Source organism: Xenopus tropicalis, chromosome 3, assembly GCF_000004195.4.
Source record: "Xenopus tropicalis strain Nigerian chromosome 3, UCB_Xtro_10.0, whole genome shotgun sequence".
NCBI classification, from domain to species: domain Eukaryota; kingdom Metazoa; phylum Chordata; class Amphibia; order Anura; family Pipidae; genus Xenopus; species Xenopus tropicalis.
Window position 1 is genome coordinate 144,532,947 of NC_030679.2, and position 23,545 is coordinate 144,556,491.

Consider the following 23,545-nt stretch of genomic DNA (forward strand, 5'->3'; position numbering starts at 1 on the left):
TATTACTGTATATACAGGCCAGGGACCCTCTCATATAATATATACAGGCTTCCCTGACTCCTATTACTGTATATACAGGCCGGCAACCCTCTCATATAATATATCCAGGCTTCCCTGACTCCTATTACTGTATATACAGGCCGGCAACCCTCTCATATAATATATACAGGCTTCCCTGACTCCTATTACTGTATATACAGGCCGGTAACCCTCTCATATAATATATCCAGGCTTCCCTGACTCCTATTACTGTATATACAGGCCGGTAACCCTCTCATATAATATATCCAGGCTTCCCTGACTCCTATTACTGTATATACAGGCCGGCAACCCTCTCATATAATATATCCAGGCTTCCCTGACTCCTATTACAGTATATACAGGCCGGCAACCCTCTCATATAATATATACAGGCTTCCCTGACTCCTATTACTGTATATACAGGCCGGTAACCCTCTCATATAATATATACAGGCTTCCCTGACTCCTATTACTGTATATACAGGCCAGTAACCCTCTCATATAATATATACAGGCTTCCCTGACTCCTATTACTGTATATACAGGCCGGCAACCCTCTCATATAATATATCCAGGCTTCCCTGACACCTACTACTGTATATACAGGCCGGCAACCCTCTCATATAATATATACAGGCTTCCCTGACTCCTATTACTGTATATACAGGCCGGCAACCCTCTCATATAATATATCCAGGCTTCCCTGACACCTACTACTGTATATACAGGCCGGCAACCCTCTCATATAATATATCCAGGCTTCCCTGACTCCTATTACTGTATATACAGGCCGGCAACCCTCTCATATAATATATACAGGCTTCCCTGACTCCTATTACTGTATATACAGGCCGGCAACCCTCTCATATAATATATCCAGGCTTCCCTGACTCCTATTACTGTATATACAGGCCTGCAACCCTCTCATATAAAATATCCAGGCTCCCCTGACTCCTATTACTGTATATACAGGCCGGCAACCCTCTCATATAATATATCCAGGCTTCCCTGACACCTACTACTGTATATACAGGCCGGCAACCCTCTCATATAATATATCCAGGCTTCCCTGACACCTACTACTGTATATACAGGCCGGCAACCCTCTCATATAATATATACAGGCTTCCCTGACTCCTATTACTGTATATACAGGCCGGTAACCCTCTCATATAATATATCCAGGCTTCCCTGACTCCTATTACTGTATATACAGGCCGGCAACCCTCTCATATAATATATACAGGCTTCCCTGACTCCTATTACTGTATATACAGGCCGGCAACCCTCTCATATAATATATCCAGGCTTCCCTGACACCTACTACTGTATATACAGGCCGGCAACCCTCTCATATAATATATCCAGGCTTCCCTGACTCCTATTACTGTATATACAGGCCGGCAACCCTCTCATATAATATATCCAGGCTTCCCTGACTCCTATTACTGTATATACAGGCCGGCAACCCTCTCATATAATATATCCAGGCTTCCCTGACTCCTATTACTGTATATACAGGCCGGCAACCCTCTCATATAATATATCCAGGCTTCCCTGACTCCTATTACTGTATATACAGGCCGGTAACCCTCTCATATAATATATCCAGGCTTCCCTGACTCCTATTACTGTATATACAGGCCAGTAACCCTCTCATATAATATATACAGGCTTCCCTGACTCCTATTACTGTATATACAGGCCGGCAACCCTCTCATATAATATATCCAGGCTTCCCTGACTCCTATTACTGTATATACAGGCCGGTAACCCTCTCATATAATATATCCAGGCTTCCCTAACTCCTATTACTGTATATACAGGCCAGGGACCCTCTCATATAATATATCCAGGCTTCCCTGACTCCTATTACTGTATATACAGGCCAGGGACCCTCTCATATAATATATCCAGGCTTCCCTGACTCCTATTACTGTATATACAGGCCGGCAACCCTCTCATATAATATATACAGGCTTCCCTGACTCCTATTACTGTATATACAGGCCGGCAACCCTCTCATATAATATATCCAGGCTTCCCTGACTCCTATTACTGTATATACAGGCCAGGGACCCTCTCATATAATATATCCAGGCTTCCCTGACTCCTATTACTGTATATACAGGCCGGTAACCCTCTCATATAATATATCCAGGCTTCCCTGACTCCTATTACTGTATATACAGGCCAGGGACCCTCTCATATAATATATACAGGCTTCCCTGACTCCTATTACTGTATATACAGGCCAGGGACCCTCTCATATAATATATACAGGCTTCCCTGACTCCTATTACTGTATATACAGGCCGGTAACCCTCTCATATAATATATACAGGCTTCCCTGACTCCTATTACTGTATATACAGGCCAGGGACCCTCTCATATAATATATCCAGGCTTCCCTGACTCCTATTACTGTATATACAGGCCGGTAACCCTCTCATATAATATATACAGGCTTCCCTGACTCCTATTACTGTATATACAGGCCGGTAACCCTCTCATATAATATATACAGGCTTCCCTGACTCCTATTACTGTATATACAGGCCAGGGACCCTCTCATATAATATATACAGGCTTCCCTGACTCCTATTACTGTATATACAGGCCAGGGACCCTCTCATATAATATATACAGGCTTCCCTGACTCCTATTACTGTATATACAGGCCAGGGACCCTCTCATATAATATATCCAGGCTTCCCTGACTCCTATTACTGTATATACAGGCCGGTAACCCTCTCATATAATATATCCAGGCTTCCCTGACTCCTATTACTGTATATACAGGCCAGGGACCCTCTCATATAATATATACAGGCTTCCCTGACTCCTATTACTGTATATACAGGCCAGGGACCCTCTCATATAATATATACAGGCTTCCCTGACTCCTATTACTGTATATACAGGCCGGTAACCCTCTCATATAATATATACAGGCTTCCCTGACTCCTATTACTGTATATACAGGCCAGGGACCCTCTCATATAATATATCCAGGCTTCCCTGACTCCTATTACTGTATATACAGGCCGGTAACCCTCTCATATAATATATACAGGCTTCCCTGACTCCTATTACTGTAAATACAGGCCAGGGACCCTCTCATATAATATATACAGGCTTCCCTGACCCCTATTACTGTATATACAGGCCGGCAACCCTCTCATATAATATATACAGGCTTCCCTGACTCCTATTACTGTATATACAGGCCAGGGACCCTCTCATATAATATATACAGGCTTCCCTGACTCCTATTACTGTATATACAGGCCGGTAACCCTCTCATATAATATATCCAGGCTTCCCTGACTCCTATTACTGTATATACAGGCCGGCAACCCTCTCTTATAATATATACAGGCTTCCCTGACTCCTATTACTGTATATACAGGCCGGTAACCCTCTCATATAATATATACAGGCTTCCCTGACTCCTATTACTGTATATACAGGCCGGCAACCTTCTCATATAATATATACAGGCTTCCCTGACTCCTATTACTGTATATACAGGCCGGTAACCCTCTCATATAATATATACAGGCTTCCCTGACTCCTATTACTGTATATACAGGCCGGTAACCCTCTCATATAATATATCCAGGCTTCCCTGACTCCTATTACTGTATATACAGGCCGGCAACCCTCTCATATAATATATCCAGGCTTCCCTGACTCCTATTACAGTATATACAGGCCGGCAACCCTCTCATATAATATATACAGGCTTCCCTGACTCCTATTACTGTATATACAGGCGGGTAACCCTCTCATATAATATATACAGGCTTCCCTGACTCCTATTACTGTATATACAGGCCGGCAACCCTCTCATATAATATATCCAGGCTTCCCTGACTCCTATTACTGTATATACAGGCCGGTAACCCTCTCATATAATATATACAGGCTTCCCTGACTCCTATTACTGTATATACATGCCGGCAACCCTCTCATATAATATATACAGGCTTCCCTGACCCCTATTACTGTATATACAGGCCGGCAACCCTCTCATATAATATATACAGGCTTCCCTGACTCCTATTACTGTATATACAGGCCAGGGACCCTCTCATATAATATATACAGGCTTCCCTGACTCCTATTACTGTATATACAGGCCGGTAACCCTCTCATATAATATATACAGGCTTCCCTGACTCCTATTACTGTATATACATGCCGGCAACCCTCTCATATAATATATACAGGCTTCCCTGACCCCTATTACTGTATATACAGGCCGGCAACCCTCTCATATAATATATACAGGCTTCCCTGACTCCTATTACTGTATATACAGGCCAGGGACCCTCTCATATAATATATACAGGCTTCCCTGACTCCTATTACTGTATATACAGGCCGGTAACCCTCTCATATAATATATCCAGGCTTCCCTGACTCCTATTACTGTATATACAGGCCGGCAACCCTCTCATATAATATATACAGGCTTCCCTGACTCCTATTACTGTATATACAGGCCGGTAACCCTCTCATATAATATATACAGGCTTCCCTGACTCCTATTACTGTATATACAGGCCGGCAACCCTCTCATATAATATATACAGGCTTCCCTGACTCCTATTACTGTATATACAGGCCGGTAACCCTCTCATATAATATATACAGGCTTCCCTGACTCCTATTACTGTATATACAGGCCGGTAACCCTCTCATATAATATATACAGGCTTCCCTGACTCCTATTACTGTATATACAGGCCGGTAACCCTCTCATATAATATATCCAGGCTTCCCTGACTCCTATTACTGTATATACAGGCCGGTAACCCTCTCATATAATATATCCAGGCTTCCCTGACTCCTATTACTGTATATACAGGCCGGCAACCCTCTCATATAATATATCCAGGCTTCCCTGACTCCTATTACAGTATATACAGGCCGGCAACCCTCTCATATAATATATACAGGCTTCCCTGACTCCTATTACTGTATATACAGGCGGGTAACCCTCTCATATAATATATACAGGCTTCCCTGACTCCTATTACTGTATATACAGGCCGGCAACCCTCTCATATAATATATACAGGCTTCCCTGACTCCTATTACTGTATATACAGGCCGGTAACCCTCTCATATAATATATACAGGCTTCCCTGACTCCTATTACTGTATATACATGCCGGCAACCCTCTCATATAATATATACAGGCTTCCCTGACCCCTATTACTGTATATACAGGCCGGCAACCCTCTCATATAATATATACAGGCTTCCCTGACTCCTATTACTGTATATACATGCCGGCAACCCTCTCATATAATATATACAGGCTTCCCTGACTCCTATTACTGTATATACATGCCGGCAACCCTCTCATATAATATATACAGGCTTCCCTGACTCCTATTACTGTATATACAGGCCGGCAACCCTCTCATATAATATATACAGGCTTCCCTGACTCCTATTACTGTATATACAGGCCGGCAACCCTCTCATATAATATATACAGACTTTTATAGCTACTTATACTGTATAAATTAACCATTAAATATCTCACATACAAAGTATTCCCCGGGCAGAGACCAGTTAAACCAGTAACTTACTGGAACAAAACCCTTACCCGTTCCAATCTCCGAGCCGAAAACCCGCCGCTTACCGTTGCCTAGCAACCCCTCAGCGTCCTAACCAAAACGCGCAGGATTCAGGAGATTCTGACCATTCACCTACTGAGCCCCGGTCACATGGGGCAGAAGGCAAGTCCGCCATTATTGTAGCTGGAAGTTTTAGCGCTTTGTCGTAAAAGCGACGACACATCCCTGATTATGAAACCTGTCCCAAACTAACATATATATAGATGCAAAGCCTCCACAATGGCGGCTAATCGAAAAGAAGTTACAGTTCGAGCGAAAATATATCAAGCCATAGATGCAGGGGGGAAAATAAAAAGCTGAGTTGGCAGCGGTGGGATTCGAACCCACGCCTCCAGAGAGACTGGAGCCTAAATCCAGCGCCTTAGACCGCTCGGCCACGCTACCTTCTTACTACAGGCCTGATGCACCCTGGGAATATTACTGGGTATAATGACGTCATTATGACTTTACTTCCCACAGTGAGGGAATTAACTGCATGGGAAGTTACACAAGGGATTTATATATCCTCTATACAGGTGGTTTAGGCTCCTGAAACATTGTTTCTTTCCCACCCTCCAGGGGGCGGGGGAAGCAGCACCTCCCTGTGCATACCCCTTGACTATCTGGGCCCACCAGGGTCGGACTGGGCCGCTGGGACACCGGGACAAATCCCGGCGCTCCCCCTGCCCGACCGTTCCTCCCCTGAGGCGTTAAATTTACGGGAGCTCAGGGGAGGACGTCGGGTGGGGGACCCTGTGGGGGGTTGGGGGGGTTAGGGCGGGAGCCCTGGTGTGCCCTGCACCCCCCCCAGTCCGACCCTGGGGCCCACAGATATAGCTATCTTTCACTCCCCAAAATGTGTAGGGCTGTATAACAAACTGCCTAGATCTTCTAATCAGGCATTGGCCCATCTGGAACGCTCTCCAAAGAGTGGCCCCTAAGCCAAATGGATGGAGAGCATACAAGTAAAGGTGGCCATACACGTAGCTGAAGTTCAGGGCTGAATCATCAGATAAGGAGGTAGAAACAATAGAAATTCTACCTCCTTCAGCCCTGAACGTAGATTTTGCTCGGGCGCCTTCAATGGCGCCTTCAACCGATATCCACAGCCTCTGGGATATTGGTCGCCTCTACAAGTCACCATACACGCACCGAATATTGTACGAGATGATAACATCTGTGCGTGTATGGCTGGCTTACGAATGCCTTTCTATTGTTCCGATTACTGATTGATCAGAACAGCAGGAGGGAGAGAGAAGGTGTAGTAAGGTAAACTGATAGATCGATAGAAAGAGATACTGGGGAGAAGCAGATGAAGGTCTCTCAGGGAAGAAGCGTTGGATCAAGGAGATCGTGGGAGAAGCAGATGAAGGTCTCTCTGGGAAGAAGCAGTTGGATCAAGGAGATGGTGGGAAGAAGCAGATGAAGGTCTCTCAGGGAAGAAGCAGTTGGATCAAGGAGATGGTGGGGAGAAGCAGATGAAGGTCTCTCAGGGAAGAAGCAGTTGGATCAAGGAGATGGTAGGAAGAAGGAGATGAAGGTCTCTCAGGGAAGAAGCAGTTGGATCAAGGAGATGGTGGGAAGAAGGAGATCAAGGTCTCTCGGGGAAGAAGCAGTTGGATCAAGGAGATGGTGGGAAGAAGGAGATGAAGGTCTCTCAGGGAAGAAGCAGTTGGATCAAGGAGATGGTGGGAAGAAGGAGATGAAGGTCTCTCAGGGAAGAAGCAGTTGGATCAAGGAGATGGTGGGAAGAAGGAGATGAAGGTCTCTCAGGGAAGAAGCAGTTGGATCAAGGAGATGGTGGGAAGAAGGAGATGAAGGTCTCTCAGGGAAGAAGCAGTTGGATCAAGGAGATGGTGGGGAGAAGCAGATGGAGATCAGATGGCAGATGAAGATCTTCTTCTTGAGGAGGTTTTGATGGAAGAAGATTCTCCTATGAAGCAGTCAGGGGACAGAGTTATAAGGAGGAAGCTGTTGGAATAAGTTGATACTAAGTGTAAGCGGCAGGATGAGGAGCTTGAACTAGTGGAATGCAAATACTGAAACAGCAGCGCACTGGGAGGAAGGCAGTGAAAGAAAAACCAGCAGAGAAGTGCTTAGATCAGTACTAGGCCCCAGTGGGAAGTAGTAAGGAGAGTGTACTGGGGGGGGAGTAGCTGAATCAGTACTAGGCCCCAGTGGGAAGTAGTAAGGAGAGTGTACTGGGGGGGGGAGTAGCTGAATCAGTACTAGGCCCCAGTGGGAAGTAGTAAGGAGAGTGTACTGGGGGGGAGTAGCTGAATCAGTACTAGGCCCCAGTGGGAAGTAGTAAGGAGAGTGTACTGGGGGGGAGTAGTTGAAAGAGAGACCTCAGTGGAAAGTAGTAAGGGGAGAGTACTGGGGGGGGGGGAGGTTGGAAAAGAAACCTCTAAGAAGTAGAGAAGGGAGAGTACTGGGAGGGAAGTAGCTGAATCAGTACTAGGCCCCAGTGGGAAGTAGTAAGGTGAGAGTACTGGGGTAGGTGTAGTTGGATCAGTACTAGGCCTTAGTGGGAAGGGGGGAGTACTGGGGTAGGTGTAGTTGGATCAGTACTAGGCCTTAGTGGGAAGGAGAGAGTACAGGGTAGGGGTAGTTGGATCAGTACTAGGCCTCAGTGGGAAGGGGAGAGTACTGGGGTAGGTGTAGTTGGATCAGTACTAGGCCTTAGTGGGAAGGGGAGAGTACTGGGGTAGGTGTAGTTGGATCAGTATTAGGCCTTAGTGGGAAGGGGAGAGTACTGGGGTAGGAGTAGTTGGATCAGTACTAGGCCTTAGTGGGAAGGAGAGAGTACTGGGGTAGGGGTAGTTGGATCAGTACTAGGCCTCAGTGGGAAGGAGAGAGTACTGGGGTAGGGGTAGTTGGATCAGTACTAGGCCTTAGTGGGAAGGAGAGAGTACTGGGGTAGGGGTAGTTGGATCAGTACTAGGCCTCAGTGGGAAGGGGAGAGTACTGGGGTAGGGGTAGTTGGATCAGTACTAGGCCTCAGTGGGAAGGGGAGAGTACTGGGGTAGGTGTAGTTGGATCAGTACTAGGCCTTAGTGGGAAGGGGGGAGTACTGGGGTAGGTGTAGTTGGATCAGTACTAGGCCTTAGTGGGAAGGAGAGAGTACTGGGGTAGGGGTAGTTGGATCAGTACTAGGCCTCAGTGGGAAGGGGAGAGTACTGGGGTAGGTGTAGTTGGATCAGTACTAGGCCTTAGTGGGAAGGGGAGAGTACTGGGGTAGGAGTAGTTGGATCAGTACTAGGCCTTAGTGGGAAGGAGAGAGTACTGGGGTAGGGGTAGTTGGATCAGTACTAGGCCTAAGTGGGAAGGAGAGAGTACTGGGGTAGGGGTAGTTGGATCAGTACTAGGCCTCAGTGGGAAGGGGAGAGTACTGGGGTAGGTGTAGTTGGATCAGTACTAGGCCTTAGTGGGAAGGAGAGAGTACTGGGGTAGGGGTAGTTGGATCAGTACTAGGCCTCAGTGGGAAGGGGAGAGTACTGGGGTAGGTGTAGTTGGATCAGTACTAGGCCTCAGTGGGAAGGGGGGAGTACTGGGGTAGGGGTAGTTGGATCAGTACTAGGCCTCAGTGGGAAGGAGAGAGTACTGGGGTAGGTGTAGTTGGATCAGTACTAGGCCTCAGTGGGAAGGGGGGAGTACTGGGGTAGGTGTAGTTGGATCAGTACTAGGCCTCAGTGGGAAGGGGAGAGTACTGGGGTAGGTGTAGTTGGATCAGTACTAGGCCTCAGTGGGAGGGAGTAAGGGGAGAGTACTGGGGTAGGTGTAGTTGGATCAGTACTAGGCCTCAGTGGGAGGGAGTAAGGGTAGAGTACTGGGGTAGGGGTAGTTGGATCAGTACTAGGCCTCAGTGGGAGGGAGTAAGGGGAGAGTACTGGGGTAGGGGTAGTTGGATCAGTACTAGGCCTAAGTGGGAGGGAGTAAGGGGAGAGTACTGGGGTAGGGGTAGTTGGATCAGTACTAGGCCTCAGTGGGAGGGAGTAAGGGGAGAGTACTGGGGTAGGGGTAGTTGGATCAGTACTAGGCCTCAGTGGGAAGGGGAGAGTACTGGGGTAGGTGTAGTTGGATCAGTACTAGGCCTCAGTGGGAAGGGGAGAGTACTGGGGTAGGTGTAGTTGGATCAGTACTAGGCCTCAGTGGGAGGGAGTAAGGGGAGAGTACTGGGGTAAGGGTAGTTGGATCAGTACTAGGCCTCAGTGGGAAGGGGAGAGTACTGGGGTAGGTGTAGTTGGATCAGTACTAGGCCTCAGTGGGAGGGAGTAAGAGGAGAGTACTGGGGTAGGGGTAGTTGGATCAGTACTAGGCCTCAGTGGGAGGGAGTAAGGGGAGAGTACTGGGGTAGGGGTAGTTGGATCAGTACTAGGCCTCAGTGGGAAGGGGAGAATACTGGGGTAGGTGTAGTTGGATCAGTACTAGGCCTCAGTGGGAAGGGGAGAGTACTGGGGTAGGTGTAGTTGGATCAGTACTAGGCCTCAGTGGGAGGGAGTAAGGGGAGAGTACTGGGGTAGGGGTAGTTGGATCAGTACTAGGCCTCAGTGGGAAGGGGAGAGTACTGGGGTAGGGGTAGTTGGATCAGTACTAGGCCTCAGTGGGAGGGAGTAAGGGGAGAGTACTGGGGTAGGGGTAGTTGGATCAGTACTAGGCCTCAGTGGGAGGGAGTAAGGGGAGAGTACTGGGGTAGGGGTAGTTGGATCAGTACTAGGCCTCAGTGGGAAGGGGAGAGTACTGGGGTAGGTGCAGTTGGATCAGTACTAGGCCTCAGTGGGAAGGGGAGAGTACTGGGGTAGGTGTAGTTGGATCAGTACTAGGCCTCAGTGGGAGGGAGTAAGGGGAGAGTACTGGGGTAGGGGTAGTTGGATCAGTACTAGGCCTCAGTGGGAGGGAGTAAGGGGAGAGTACTGGGGTAGGGGTAGTTGGATCAGTACTAGGCCTCAGTGAGAGGGAGTAAGGGGAGAGTACCGGGGTAGGGGTAGTTGGATCAGTACTAGGCCTCAGTGGGAGGGAGTAAGGGGAGAGTACTGGGGTAGGGGTAGTTGGATCAGTACTAGGCCTCAGTGGGAAGGGGAGAGTACTGGGGTAGGTGTAGTTGGATCAGTACTAGGCCTCAGTGGGAAGGGGAGAGTACTGGGGTAGGTGTAGTTGGATCAGTACTAGGCCTCAGTGGGAGGGAGTAAGGGGAGAGTACTGGGGTAGGGGTAGTTGGATCAGTACTAGGCCTCAGTGGGAAGGGGAGAGTACTGGGGTAGGGGTAGTTGGATCAGTACTAGGCCTCAGTGGGAAGGGGAGAGTACTGGGTAGGTGTAGTTGGATCAGTACTAGGCCTCAGGTGGGAAAGGGGAGAGTACTGGGGTAGGGGGTAGTTGGATCAGTACTAGGCCTCAGTGGGAAGGGGAGAGTACTGGGGTAGGGGTAGTTGGATCAGTACTAGGCCTCAGTGGGAAGGGGAGAGTACTGGGGTAGGGGCAGTTGGATCAGTACTAGGCCTCAGTGGGAAGGGGAGAGTACTGGGGTAGGGGTAGTTGGATCAGTACTAGGCCTCAGTGGGAAAGGGGAGAGTACTGGGGTAGGGGTAGTTGGATCAGTACTAGGCCTCAGTGGGAAGGGGAAAGTACTGGGGGTAGGGGTAGTTGGATCAGTACTAAGGCCTCAGTGGGAAGGGAGAGTACTGGGGGTAGGTGTAGTTTGGATCAGTACTAGGCCTCAGTGGGAGGGAGTTAGGGGAGAGTACTGGGGTAGGGGTAGTTGGATCAGTACTAGGCCTCAGTGGGAAGGGGAGAGTACTGGGGTAGGAGGTAATTGGATCCAGTACTAGGCTCAGTGGGAAGGGGAGAGTACTGGGTAGGGGTAAGTTGGATCAGTACTAGGCCTCAGTGGGAAGGGGAGAGTACTGGGGGTAGGTGTAGTTGGATCAGTACTAGGCCTCAGTGGGAGGGAGTAAGGGGAGAGTACTGGGGTAGGGGTAGTTGGATCAGTACTAGGCCTCAGTGGGAAGGGGAGAGTACTGGGGTAGGGGTAGTTGGATCAGTACTAGGCCTCAGTGGGAAGGGGAGAGTACTGGGGTAGGGGTAGTTGGATCAGTACTAGGCCTCAGTGGGAAGGGGAGAGTACTGGGGTAGGTGTAGTTGGATCAGTACTAGGCCTCAGTGGGAAGGGGAGAGTACTGGGGTAGGTGTAGTTGGATCAGTACTAGGCCTCAGTGGGAAGGGGGAGAGTACTGGGGTAGGGGTAGTTGGATCAGTACTAGGCCTCAGTGGGAAGGGGAGAGTACTGGGGTAGGTGTAGTTGGATCAGTACTAGGCCTCAGTGGGAAGGGGAGAGTACTGGGGTAGGTGTAGTTGGATCAGTACTAGGCCTCAGTGGGAAGGGGAGAGTACTGGGGTAGGGGTAGTTGGATCAGTACTAGGCCTTAGTGGGAAGGGGAGAGTACTGGGGTAGGTGTAGTTGGATCAGTACTAGGCCTCAGTGGGAAGGGGAGAGTACTGGGGTAGGTGTAGTTGGATCAGTACTAGGCCTCAGTGGGAAGGGGAGAGTACTGGGGTAGGGGTAGTTGGATCAGTACTAGGCCTCAGTGGGAAGGGGAGAGTACTGGGGTAGGGGTAGTTGGATCAGTACTAGGCCTCAGTGGGAAGGGGAGAGTACTGGGGTAGGGGTAGTTGGATCAGTACTAGGCCTCAGTGGGAAGGGAAGAGTACTGGGGTAGGTGTAGTTGGATCAGTACTAGGCCTCAGTGGGAGGGAGTAAGGGGAGAGTACTGGGGTAGGGGTAGTTGGATCAGTACTAGGCCTCAGTGGGAAGGGGAGAGTACTGGGGTAGGGGTAGTTGGATCAGTACTAGGCCTCAGTGGGAAGGGGAGAGTACTGGGGTAGGGGTAGTTGGATCAGTACTAGGCCTCAGTGGGTAGGGGAGAGTACTGGGGTAGGTGTAGTTGGATCAGTACTAGGCCTCAGTGGGAAGGGGAGAGTACTGGGGTAGGTGTAGTTGGATCAGTACTAGGCCTCAGTGGGAGGGAGTAAGGGGAGAGTACTGGGGTAGGGGTAGTTGGATCAGTACTAGGCCTCAGTCTGAGGGAGTAAGGGGAGAGTACTGGGGTAGGGGTAGTTGGATCAGTACTAGGCCTCAGTGGGAAGGGGAGAATACTGGGGTAGGTGTAGTTGGATCAGTACTAGGCCTCAGTGGGAAGGGGAGAGTACTGGGGTAGGTGTAGTTGGATCAGTACTAGGCCTCAGTGGGAGGGAGTAAGGGGAGAGTACTGGGGTAGGGGTAGTTGGATCAGTACTAGGCCTCAGTGGGAAGGGGAGAGTACTGGGGTAGGGGTAGTTGGATCAGTACTAGGCCTCAGTGGGAGAGAGTAAGGGGAGAGTACTGGGGTAGGGGTAGTTGGATCAGTACTAGGCCTCAGTGGGAGGGAGTAAGGGGAGAGTACTGGGGTAAGGGTAGTTGGATCAGTACTAGGCCTCAGTGGGAAGGGGAGAGTACTGGGGTAGGTGCAGTTGGATCAGTACTAGGCCTCAGTGGGAAGGGGAGAGTACTGGGGTAGGTGTAGTTGGATCAGTACTAGGCCTCAGTGGGAGGAGTAAGGGGAGAGTACTGGGGTAGGGGTAGTTGGATCAGTACTAGGCCTCAGTGGGAGGGAGTAAGGGGAGAAGTACTGGGGTAGGGGTAGTTGGATCAGTACTAGGCCTCAGTGAGAGGGAGTAAGGGGAGAGTACCGGGGTAGGGGTAGTTGATCAGTACTAGGCCTCAGTGGGAGGGAGTAAGGGGAGAGTACTGGGGTAGGAGTAGTTGGATCAGTACTAGGCCTCAGTGGGAAGGGGAGAGTACTGGGGTAGGTGTAGTTGGATCAGTACTAGGCCTCAGTGGGAGGGGAGAGTACTGGGGTAGGTGTAGTTGGATCAGTACTAGGCCTCAGTGGGAGGGAGTAAGGGGAGAGTACTGGGTAGGGTAGTTGGATCAGTACTAGGCCTCAGTGGGAAGGGGAGAGTACTGGGGTAGGGGTAGTTGGATCAGTACTAGGCCTCAGTGGGAAGGGGAGAGTACTGGGGTAGGTGTAGTTGGATCAGCACTAGGCCTCAGTGGGAAGGGGAGAGTACTGGGGTAGGGGTAGTTGGATCAGTACTAGGCCTCAGTGGGAAGGGGAGAGTACTGGGGTAGGGGTAGTTGGATCAGTACTAGGCCTCAGTGGGAAGGGGAGAGTACTGGGGTAGGGGTAGTTGGATCAGTACTAGGCCTCAGTGGGAAGGGGAGAGTACTGGGGTAGGGGCAGTTGGATCAGTACTAGGCCTCAGTGGGAAGGGGAGAGTACTGGGGTAGGGGTAGTTGGATCAGTACTAGGCCTCAGTGGGAAGGGGAGAGTACTGGGGTAGGGGTAGTTGGATCAGTACTAGGCCTCAGTGGGAAGGGGAGAGTACTGGGGTAGGGGTAGTTGGATCAGTACTAGGCCTCAGTGGGAAGGGGAGAGTACTGGGGTAGGGGTAGTTGGATCAGTACTAGGCCTCAGTGGGAAGGGGAAAGTACTGGGGTAGGGGTAGTTGGATCAGTACTAGGCCTCAGTGGGAAGGGGAGAGTACTGGGGTAGGTTTAGTTGGATCAGTACTAGGCCTCAGTGGGAAGGGGAGAGTACTGGGGTAGGGGTAGTTGGATCAGTACTAGGCCTCAGTGGGAAGGGGAGAGTACTGGGGTAGGGGTAGTTGGATCAGTACTAGGCCTCAGTGGAAGGGGAGAGTACTGGGGTAGGTGTAGTTGGATCAAGTACTAGGCCTCAGTGGGAAGGGGAGAGTACTGGGGTAGGTGTAGTTGGATCAGTACTAGGCCTCAGTGGGAAGGGGAGAGTACTGGGGAGGGTAGTTGGATCAGTACTAGGCCTTAGTGGGAAGGGGAGAGTACTGGGTAGGGTGTAGTTGGATCAGTACTAGGCCTCAGTGGGAAGGGGAGAGTACTGGGGTAGGTGTAGTTGGATCAGTACTAGGCCTCAGTGGGAAGGGGAGAGTACTGGGGAGGGGGTAGTTGGATCGGTACTAGGCCTCAGTGGGAAGGGGAGAGTACTGGGGTAGGGGTAGTTGGATCAGTACTAGGCCTCAGTGGGGAAGGGGAGAGTACTGGGGTAGGGGTAGTTGGATCAGTACTAGGCCTCAGTGGGAGGGGTAAGGGGAGAGTACTGGGGTAGGGGTAGTTGGATCAGTACTAGGCCTCAGTGGGAAGGGGAGAGTACTGGGGTAGAGGGGTAGTTGGATCAGTACTAGGCCTCAGTGGGAGGGGAGGAGAGTACTGGGGTTAGGGTAGTTGGATCAGTACTAGGCCTCAGTGGGAGGGAAGAGTACTGGGGTAGGTGTAGTTGGATCAGTACTAGGCCTCAGTGGGAGGGAGTAAGGGGAGAGTACTGGGTAGGGGTAGTTGGATCAGTACTAGGCCTCAGTGGGAAGGGGAGAGTACTGGGTAGGGGTAGTTGGATCAGTACTAGGCCTCAGTGGGAAGGGGAGAGTACTGGGGTAGGTGTAGTTGGATCAGTACTAGGCCTCAGTGGGTAAGGGGAGAGTACTGGGGTAGGTGTAGTTGGATCAGTACTAGGCCTCAGTGGGGAAGGGGAGAGTACTGGGGTAGGTGTAGTTGGATCAGTACTAGGCCTCAGTGGGAGGGAGTAAGGGGAGAGTACTGGGGTAGGGGTAGTTGGATCAGTACTAGGCCTCAGTGGGAGGGGTAAGGGGAGAGTACTGGGGTAGGGGTAGTTGGATCAGTACTAGGCCTCAGTGGGAAGGGGAGAATACTGGGGTAGGTGTAGTTGGATCAGAACTAGGCCTCAGTGGGAAGGGGAGAGTACTGGGGTAGGTGGTAGTTTGGATCAGTACTAGGCCTCAGTGGGAGGGAGTAAGGGGAGAGTACTGGGGTAGGGGTAGTTGGATCAGTACTAGGCCTCAGTGGGAAGGGGAGAGTACTGGGGTAGGGGTAGTTGGATCAGTACTAGGCCTCAGTGGGAGAGGAGTAAGGGGGAGTACTGGGGTAGGGGTAGTTGGATCAGTACTAGGCCTCAGTGGGAGGGAGTAAGGGGAGAGTACTGGGGTAAGGGTAGTTGGATCAGTACTAGGCCTCAGTGGGAAGGGGAGAGTACTGGGGTAGGTGCAGTTGGATCAGTAACTAGGCCTCAGTGGGAGGGGAGAGTACTGGGTAGGTGTAGTTGGATCAGTACTAGGCCTCAGTGGGAGGGAGTAAGGGGAGAGTACTGGGGTAGGGGTAGTTGGATCAGTACTAGGCCTCAGTGGGAGGGAGTAAGGGGAGAGTACTGGGGTCAGGGGTAGTTGGATCAGTACTAGGCCTCAGTGAGAGTGGAGTAAGGGGAGAGTACCGGGGGTAGGGGTAGTTGGATCAGTACTAGGCTCAGTGGGAGGGAGTAAGGGGAGAGTACTGGGGTAGGGGTAGTTGGGATCAGTACTAGGCCTCAGTGGAAGGAGGAGAGTACTGGGGTAGGTGTAGTTGGATCAGTACTAGGCCTCAGTGGGAAGGGGAGAGTACTGGGGTAGGTGTAGTTGGATCAGTACTAGGCCTCAGTGGGAGGAGGGGAGAGTACTGGGGTAGGGTAGTTGGATCAGTACTAGGCCTCAGTGGGAAGGGGGAGTACTGGGGTAGGGGTAGTTGGATCAGTACTAGGCCTCAGTGGGAAGGGGAGAGTACTGGGGTAGGGTTAGTTGGATCAGTACTAGGCCTCAGTGGGAAGGGGAGAGTACTGGGTAGGGGTAGTTGGATCAGTACTAGGCCTCAGTGGGAAGGGGAGAGTACTGGGTAGGGGTAGTTGGATCAGTACTAGGCTCAGTGGGAAGGGGAGAGTACTGGGGTAGCGGTAGTTGGATCAGTACTAGGCCTCAGTGGAAGGGGAGAGTACTGGGGTAGGGGCAGTTGGATCAGTACTAGGCCTCAGTGGGAAGGGGAGAGTACTGGGGTAGGGGTAGTTGGATCAGTACTAGGCCTCAGTGGGAAGGGGAGAGTACTGGGGTAGGGGTAGTTGGATCAGTACTAGGCCTCAGTGGGAAGGGGAGAGTACTGGGGTAGGGGTAGTTGGATCAGTACTAGGCCTCAGTGGGAAGGGGAGAGTACTGGGGTAGGGGTAGTTGGATCAGTACTAGGCCTCAGTGGGAAGGGGAAAGTACTGGGGTAGGGGTAGTTGGATCAGTACTAGGCCTCAGTGGGAAGGGGAGAGTACTGGGGTAGGTGTAGTTGGATCAGTACTAGGCCTCAGTGGGAAGGGGAGAGTACTGGGGTAGGGGTAGTTGGATCAGTACTAGGCCTCAGTGGGAGGGAAAAGTACTGGGGTAGGGGTAGTTGGATCAGTACTAGGCCTCAGTGGGAAGGGGAGAGTACTGGGGAGGTGTAGTTGGATCAGTACTAGGCCTCAGTGGGAGCGGGAGAGTACTGGGGTAGGGGTAGTTGGATCAGTACTAGCCTCAGTGGGAAGGGGAGAGTACTGGGGTAGGGGTAGTTGGATCAGTACTAGGCCAGTGGAGGGGAGAGTACTGGGGTAGGTGTAGTTGGATCAGTACTAGGCCTCAGTGGGAGGAGGGGAGAGTACTGGGGTGTAGGGTGTAGTTGGATCAGTACTAGGCCTCAGTGGGAAGGGGAGAGTACTGGGGTAGGGGTAGTTGGATCAGTACTAGGCCTTAGTGGGAAGTGGGGAAGGTGTGGGGAGAGTCTGGTGGTGTGTAGTTGGATCATACTAGGCCTCAGTGGGAAGGGAGTACTGGGTAGGCGTAGTTGGATCAGTACTAGGCCTCAGTGGGAAGGGGAGAATACTGGGGTAGGGTAGTTGGATCAGTACTAGGCCTCAGTGGGAAGGGGAGAGTACTGGGGTAGGGGTAGTTGGATCAGTACTAGAGCCTCAGTGGAAGGGGGAGAGTACTGGGGTAGGGGTAGTGGTGCATCAGTACTAGGCCTCAGTGGGAAGGAGGAGTACTGGGGGTAGGGTAGTTGGAATCAGTACTAGCCTCAGTGGGAGGGAGAAGGGGAGAGTACTGGGTAGGGTTAGTGATCAGTACTAGGCCTCAGTGGGAAGGGGAGAGTACTGGGGTAGGGGTGTTGGATCAGTACTAGGCCTCAGTGGGAAGGGGAGAGTACTGGGGTAGGGGTAGTTGGATCAGTACTAGGCCTCAGTGGGATAGGGGAGAGTACTGGGGGTAGGTGTAGTTGGATCAGTACTAGGCTCAGTGGGAAGGGGAGAGTACTGGGGTAGGGTTGTAGTTGCATCAGTATTAGGCCTCAGTGGGAGGGAGTAGGGAGAGTACTGGGTAGGGGTAGTTGGATCAGTACTAGGCTCAGTGGGAGGAGAGGGAGAGTACTGGGGTAGGGAGTTGGATCAGTACTAGGCCTCAGTGGGAAGGGTCGAGAGTATACTGGGGATAGGGTGTAGTTGGATCAGTACTAGGCTCAGTGGGAAGGGAGAGAGTACTGTGGGTAGTAGTTGGATCAGTACTGGTCAGTGGAGAGGGAGAGTATGGGGTAGGGGGGATTGGATCATACTAGGCCTCAGTGGGAAGGGGAGAGTACTGGGGTAGGGGTAGTTGGATCAGTACTAGGCCTCAGTGGAGAGTAGGGGAGAGTATGGGGTAGGGTAGTTGGATCAGCTATAGGCCTAGTTGGGAGGGCAGTAAGGGAGAGTACTGGGGTAGGTAGTTGGATCAGTACTAGGCCTCAGTGGGAAGGGGAGAGAGTACTGGGGTAGGTGAGTTGTGATCAGTACTAGGCCTCAGTGGGAAGGGAGAGTACTGGGGTAGGTGTAGTTTGGATAGTACTAGGCGCCTCAGTGGGAGGGAGTAAGGGGAGAGTACTGGGGTAGGGTGGTAGTTGGATCAGTACTAGGCCTCAGTGGGAGGGAGTAGAGAAGAGAGTTGTAGGGGTAGTTGGTAAGTACTAGGCCTCAGTGGAGGGAGTAAGGGAGAGTACTGGGGTAGGGGTAGTTGGATCAGTACTAGGCCTCAGTGGGAGGGGTAAGGGGAGAGTAACTGGGGTAGTTGGATCAGTACTAGGCCTCAGTGGAAGGGGAGAGTACTGTGGGGTAGTGTAGTTGGATCAGTACTAGGCTCAGTGGGAAGGGGAGAGTACTGGGGTAGGTGTAGTTGATCAGTACTAGCCTCAGTGGAGAAGGAGGAGAGTACTGGGGTAGGAGTTTGGATCAGTACTTGGCTCAGTGGGAAGGGGGAGAGTACTGGGGGTAGGGTGTAGTTGGATCAGTACTAGCCTCAGTGGAGGGGAGAGTACTGGGTAGGTGTAGTTGGATCAGTACTAGGCCTCAGTGGGAAGGGGAGAGATACTGGGTAGGGGTAGTTGGATCAGTACTAGGCCTCAGTGGGAGGGAGAGTACTGGGGTAGGGTAGTTGGATCAGTACTAGGCCTCCAGTGGGAAGGGAGAGAGTACTTGGTGGTAGGGTAGTTGGATCAGTACTAGGCCTCAGTGGGAAGCGGGAGAGTACTGGGGTAGGTGGAGTTGGATCAGTACTAGCCTCGTGGGAAGGGAGAGTTACTGGGGTAGGGGTAGTTGGATCAGTACTAGGCCTCAGTGGGAAGGGAGAGTACTGGGTAGGGGGTAGTTGGATCCAGTACTAGGCCTCAGTGGGAAGGGAGGAGTACTGGGGTAGGGGTAGTTGGATCAGTACTAGGCTCAGTGGGAAGGGGAGAGTACTGGGGTAGAGGTAGTTGGGATCAGTACTAGGCTCAGTGGGAGGGAGAGTACTGGGTAGGGGTAGTTGGATCAGTACTAGGCCTCAGTGGGAAGGGGGAGAGTACTGGGGTAGGGTGTTAGTTGGATCAGTACTAGGCCTCAGTGGGAGGAGGGGAGAGTACTGTGGGTAGGGTAGTTGGATCAGTACTAGGCCTCAGTGGGAAGGGGGGAGAGTACCTGGGGTAGGGGTATGGATCAGTACTAGGCCTCAGTGGGAGAGAGGGAGAGTACTGGGTAGGGTAGTTGGATCAGTACTAGGCCTCAGTGGGAAGGGGAGGAGTACTGGGGTAGGTGTAGTTGGATCAGTACTAGCCTCAGTTGGGGAAGGGGAGAGTACTGGGGTAGGGTAGTTGGATCAGTACTAGGCCTCAGTGGGAAGGGGAGGTACTGGGTAGGGGGTTGGATCAGTACTAGCCTCAGTGGGAAGGGGAGTACTGGGGTAGGGGGTAGTTGGATCAGTACTAGGCCTCAGTGGGAAGGGGAGAGTACTGGGGTAGGTGTAGTTGGATCAGTACTAGGCCCTCAGTGGGAAGGGGAGAGTACTGGGGTAGGGGTAGTTGGATCAGTACTAGGCCTCAGTGGAAGAGGGAGAGTACTGGGTAGGGGTAGTTGGATCAGTACTAGGCCTAGTGGGAAGGGGAGAGTACTGGGTAGGTGTAGTTGGATCAGTACTAGGCCTCGAGTGGGAAGGGAGAGATACTGGGGTAGTGTGTAGTTGGATCCTAGCTGGCCTCAGTGGGAAGGGAGAGTACTGGGGTAGGGTAGTTGGATCAGTACTAGGCCTCAGTGGGAAGGGGAGAGTACTGGGGTGAGGTAGTTGGATCATACTAGGCCTCAGTGGGAAGGGGAGAGTACTGGGGTAGGGGTAGTTGGATCAGTACTAGGCCTCAGTGGGAAGGGGTACTGGGTAGGTAGGTAGTGATCAGTACTAGGCCTCAGTGCGGAGGGACAGTAACGGGGAGAGTACTGGGTAGGGTAGTTGGATCAGTTACTAGGCCTCAGTGGGAAGGGGAGAGTACTGGGGTAGGGTAGTTGGATCAGTACTAGGCCTCAGTGGGAAGGGAGAGTACTGGGGTAGGGGTAGTTGGATCAGTACTAGGCCTCAGTGGAAGGGGAGAGTACTGGGGTAGGGGTAGTTGGATCAGTACTAGGCCTTCAGTGGGAAGGGGAGAGTACTGGGGTAGGGTAGTTGGATCAGTACCTAGGCCTCAGTGGGGAAGGGGAGAGTACTGGGGTAGGGGTAGTTGGATCAGTACTAGGCCTCAGTGGGAAGGGGAGAGTACTGGTAGGGTGTTGGATCAGTACTAGGCTTAGTGGGAAGGGGAGAGTACTGGGTAGTGTAGTTGGATCAGTACTAGGCCTCAGTGGAAGGGGGAGAGTACTGGGGTAGGTGTAGTTGGATCAGTACTAGGCCTCAGTGGGAAGGGGAGAGTACTGGGGTAGGGGTAGTTTGGATCAGTACTAGGCCTCAGTGGGAAGGGGGAGAGTACTGGGGTAGGGGTAGTTGGATCAGTACTAGGCCTCAGTGGGAAGGGGAGAGTATGGGGGTGTAGTTGGTAGTTGGAATCCAGTACTAGGCCTCAGTGGGGAAGGGGAGAGTACTGGGGTAGGTGTAGTTGGATCAGTACTAGGCCTCAGTGGGAAGGGGAGAGTACTGGGGTAGGGGTAGTTGGATCAGTACTAGGCCTCAGTGGGAAGGGGAGAGTACTGGGGTAGGGGTAGTTGGGATCAGTACTAGGCCTTCAGTGGGAAGGGGGAGAGTACTGGGTAGGGTGGTAGTTGGATCAGTACTAGGCCTCAGTGGGAAGGGAGAGTACTGGGGTAGGTGTAGTTGGATCAGTACTAGGCCTCAGTGGGAAGGGGGAGTACTGGGTAGGGGTAGTTGGATCAGTACTAGGCCTCAGTGGGAAGGGGAGAGTACTGGGGTAGGGGTAGTTGGATCAGTACTAGGCCTCAGTGGGAAGGGGAGAGTACTGGGGTAGGGGTAGTTGGATCAGTACTAGGCCTCAGTGGGAGGGAGAAGGGAGTACTGGGGTAGGGGGTGTTGGATCAGTACTAGGCCTCAGTGGGAAGGGGGGAGAGTACTGGGGTAGGTGTGTTGGATCAGTACTAGGCCTCAGTGGGAAGGGAGAGTACTGGGGTAGGCGGTAGTTGGATATCAGTACTAGGCCTTCAGGGAAGGGGAGAGTACTGGGGTAGGGGTAGTTGGGATCAGTACTAGGCCTCAGTGGGAAGTAAGGGGAGAGTACTGAGGTAGTTGTAGTTGGATCAGTACTAGGCCTCAGTGGGAAGGGGAGAGTACTGGGGTAGGGGTAGTTGGATCAGTACTAGGCCTCAGTGGGAAGGGGAGAGTACTGGGGTAGGGGTAGTTGGATCAGTACTAGGCCTCAGTGGGAAAGGGAGAGTACTGGGGTAGGGGTAGTTGGATCAGTACTAGGCCTCAGTGGGAAGGGGAGAGTACTGGGGTAGGGGTAGTTGGATCATACTAGGCCTCAGTGGAAGGGGAGAGTACTGGGGTAGGTGTAGTTGATCAGTACTAGGCCTTAGTGGGAAGGGGAGAGTACTGGGTAGGGGTAGTTGGATCAGTACTAGGCCTCAGTGGGAAGGGGAGAAGTACTGGGGTAGGGGTAGTTGGATCAGTACTAGGCCTCAGTGGGGGGAGTAAGGGAGAGTACTGGGGTAGGGGGGTTGGATCAGTACTAGGCCTAGTGGGAAGGGGAGAGTACTGGGTAGGGGTAGTTGGATCAGTACTAGGCCTTAGTGGGAAGGGGGAGAGTACTGGGTAGGGTAGTTGGATCAGTACTAGGCCTCAGTGGGAAGGGGAGAGTACTGGGGTAGGGGTAAATTGGATCAGTACTAGCCTCAGTGGGGAAGGGAGAGTACTGGTAGGGTAGTTGGGATCAGTTACTAGGCGACTCAGTGGGACAGGGCGAGAAGTACTGGGGTAGCGGGTAATTTGGATCGTACTAGGACACTCAGTGCGGAAGGGGAGAGTACTGGGGTAGGGGTAGTTGGCATCAGACTAGGCCTCATGGGAAGGGGAGAGACTGGGGTAGGGGTAGTTTGGATTCAGTACTCAGCCTTAGTGGGAAGGGGAGAGTACTGGGTAGGGTAGTTGGATCAGTACTAGGCCTCAGTGGGGAGGGAGTAAGGGGAGAGTACTGGGGTAGGGGTAGTTGGATCAGTACTAGGCCTTAGTGGGAAGGGGAGAGTACTGGGTAGGGGTAGTTGGATCAGTACTAGGCCTTAGTGGGAAGGGGAGAGTACTGGGTAGGGTAGTTGGATCAGTACTAGGCCTCAGTGGGAAGGGGAGAGTACTGGGGTAGGGGTAATTGGATCAGTACTAGGTCTCAGTGGGAAGGGGAGAGTACTGGAGTAGGGGTAGTTGGATCAGTAACTAGGCCTCAGTGGGAAGGGGAGAGTAATGGGGTAGGGGTAATTGGATCAGTACTAGGCCTCAGTGGGAAGGGGAGAGTACTGGGGTAGTTGTAGTTGGATCAGTACTAGGCCTCAGTGGGAAGGGGAGAGTACTGGGGTAGGTGTAGTTGGATCAGTACTAGGCCTCAGTGGGAAGGGGAGAGTACTGGGTAGGGGTAGTTGGATCAGTACTAGGCCTCAGTGGGAAGGGGAGAGTACTGGGGTAGGGGTAGTTGGATCAGTACTAGGCCTCAGTGGGAAAGGGGAGAGTACTGGGTAGGGGTAGTTGGATCAGTACTAGGCCTCAGTGGGAAGGGGGAGAGTACTGGGTAGGTGTAGTTGGATCAGTACTAGGCCTTAGTGGGAAGGGGAGAGTACTGGGGTAGGGGTAGTGGATCAGTCTAGGCCTAGTGGGAAGGGGAGAGTACTGGGGTAGGGTAGTTGGATCCAGTACTAGGCCTCAGTGGGAGGGAGTAAGGGGAGAGTACTGGGGTAGGGGTGGTTGGATCAGTACTAGGCCTTAGTGGGAAGGGGAGAGTACTGGGGTAGGGGTAGTTGGATCAGTACTAGGCCTTAGTGGGAAGGGGAGAGTACTGGGGTAGGGGTAGTTGGATCAGTACTAGGCCTCAGTGGGAAGGGGAGAGTACTGGGGTAGGGGTAATTGGATCAGTACTAGGCCTCAGTGGGAGGGAGTAAGGGGAGAGTACTGGGGTAGGGGTAATTGGATCAGTACTAGGCCTCAGTGGGAAGGGGAGAGTA

The 23,545-nt window shown here is 51.8% G+C and overlaps 1 protein-coding gene and 1 non-coding gene across 4 annotated transcripts in view; both read right to left on the bottom strand.

The window, feature by feature from the left end:
* Positions 1-5,755, bottom strand: part of tmem107 (transmembrane protein 107) — a 30,254-nt gene extending 24,499 nt beyond the window's left edge. For 2 of the 3 annotated variants that reach the window (XM_004919391.4, XM_031899534.1), the window contains exon 1: positions 5,649-5,755. The gene's annotated coding sequence lies outside the window, so the exon portion shown is untranslated. Of the gene's footprint in view, positions 1-5,631 lie in introns of all 3 variants that reach the window. The other variant, XM_031899535.1, reaches the window with a different exon arrangement.
* A 226-nt stretch (positions 5,756-5,981) lies between these two features.
* trnal-uag lies at positions 5,982-6,063 on the bottom strand. Its single transcript has one exon. It is a non-coding gene; the product is annotated as a tRNA-Leu (tRNA).
* Positions 6,064-23,545: the final 17,482 nt, after the last annotated feature.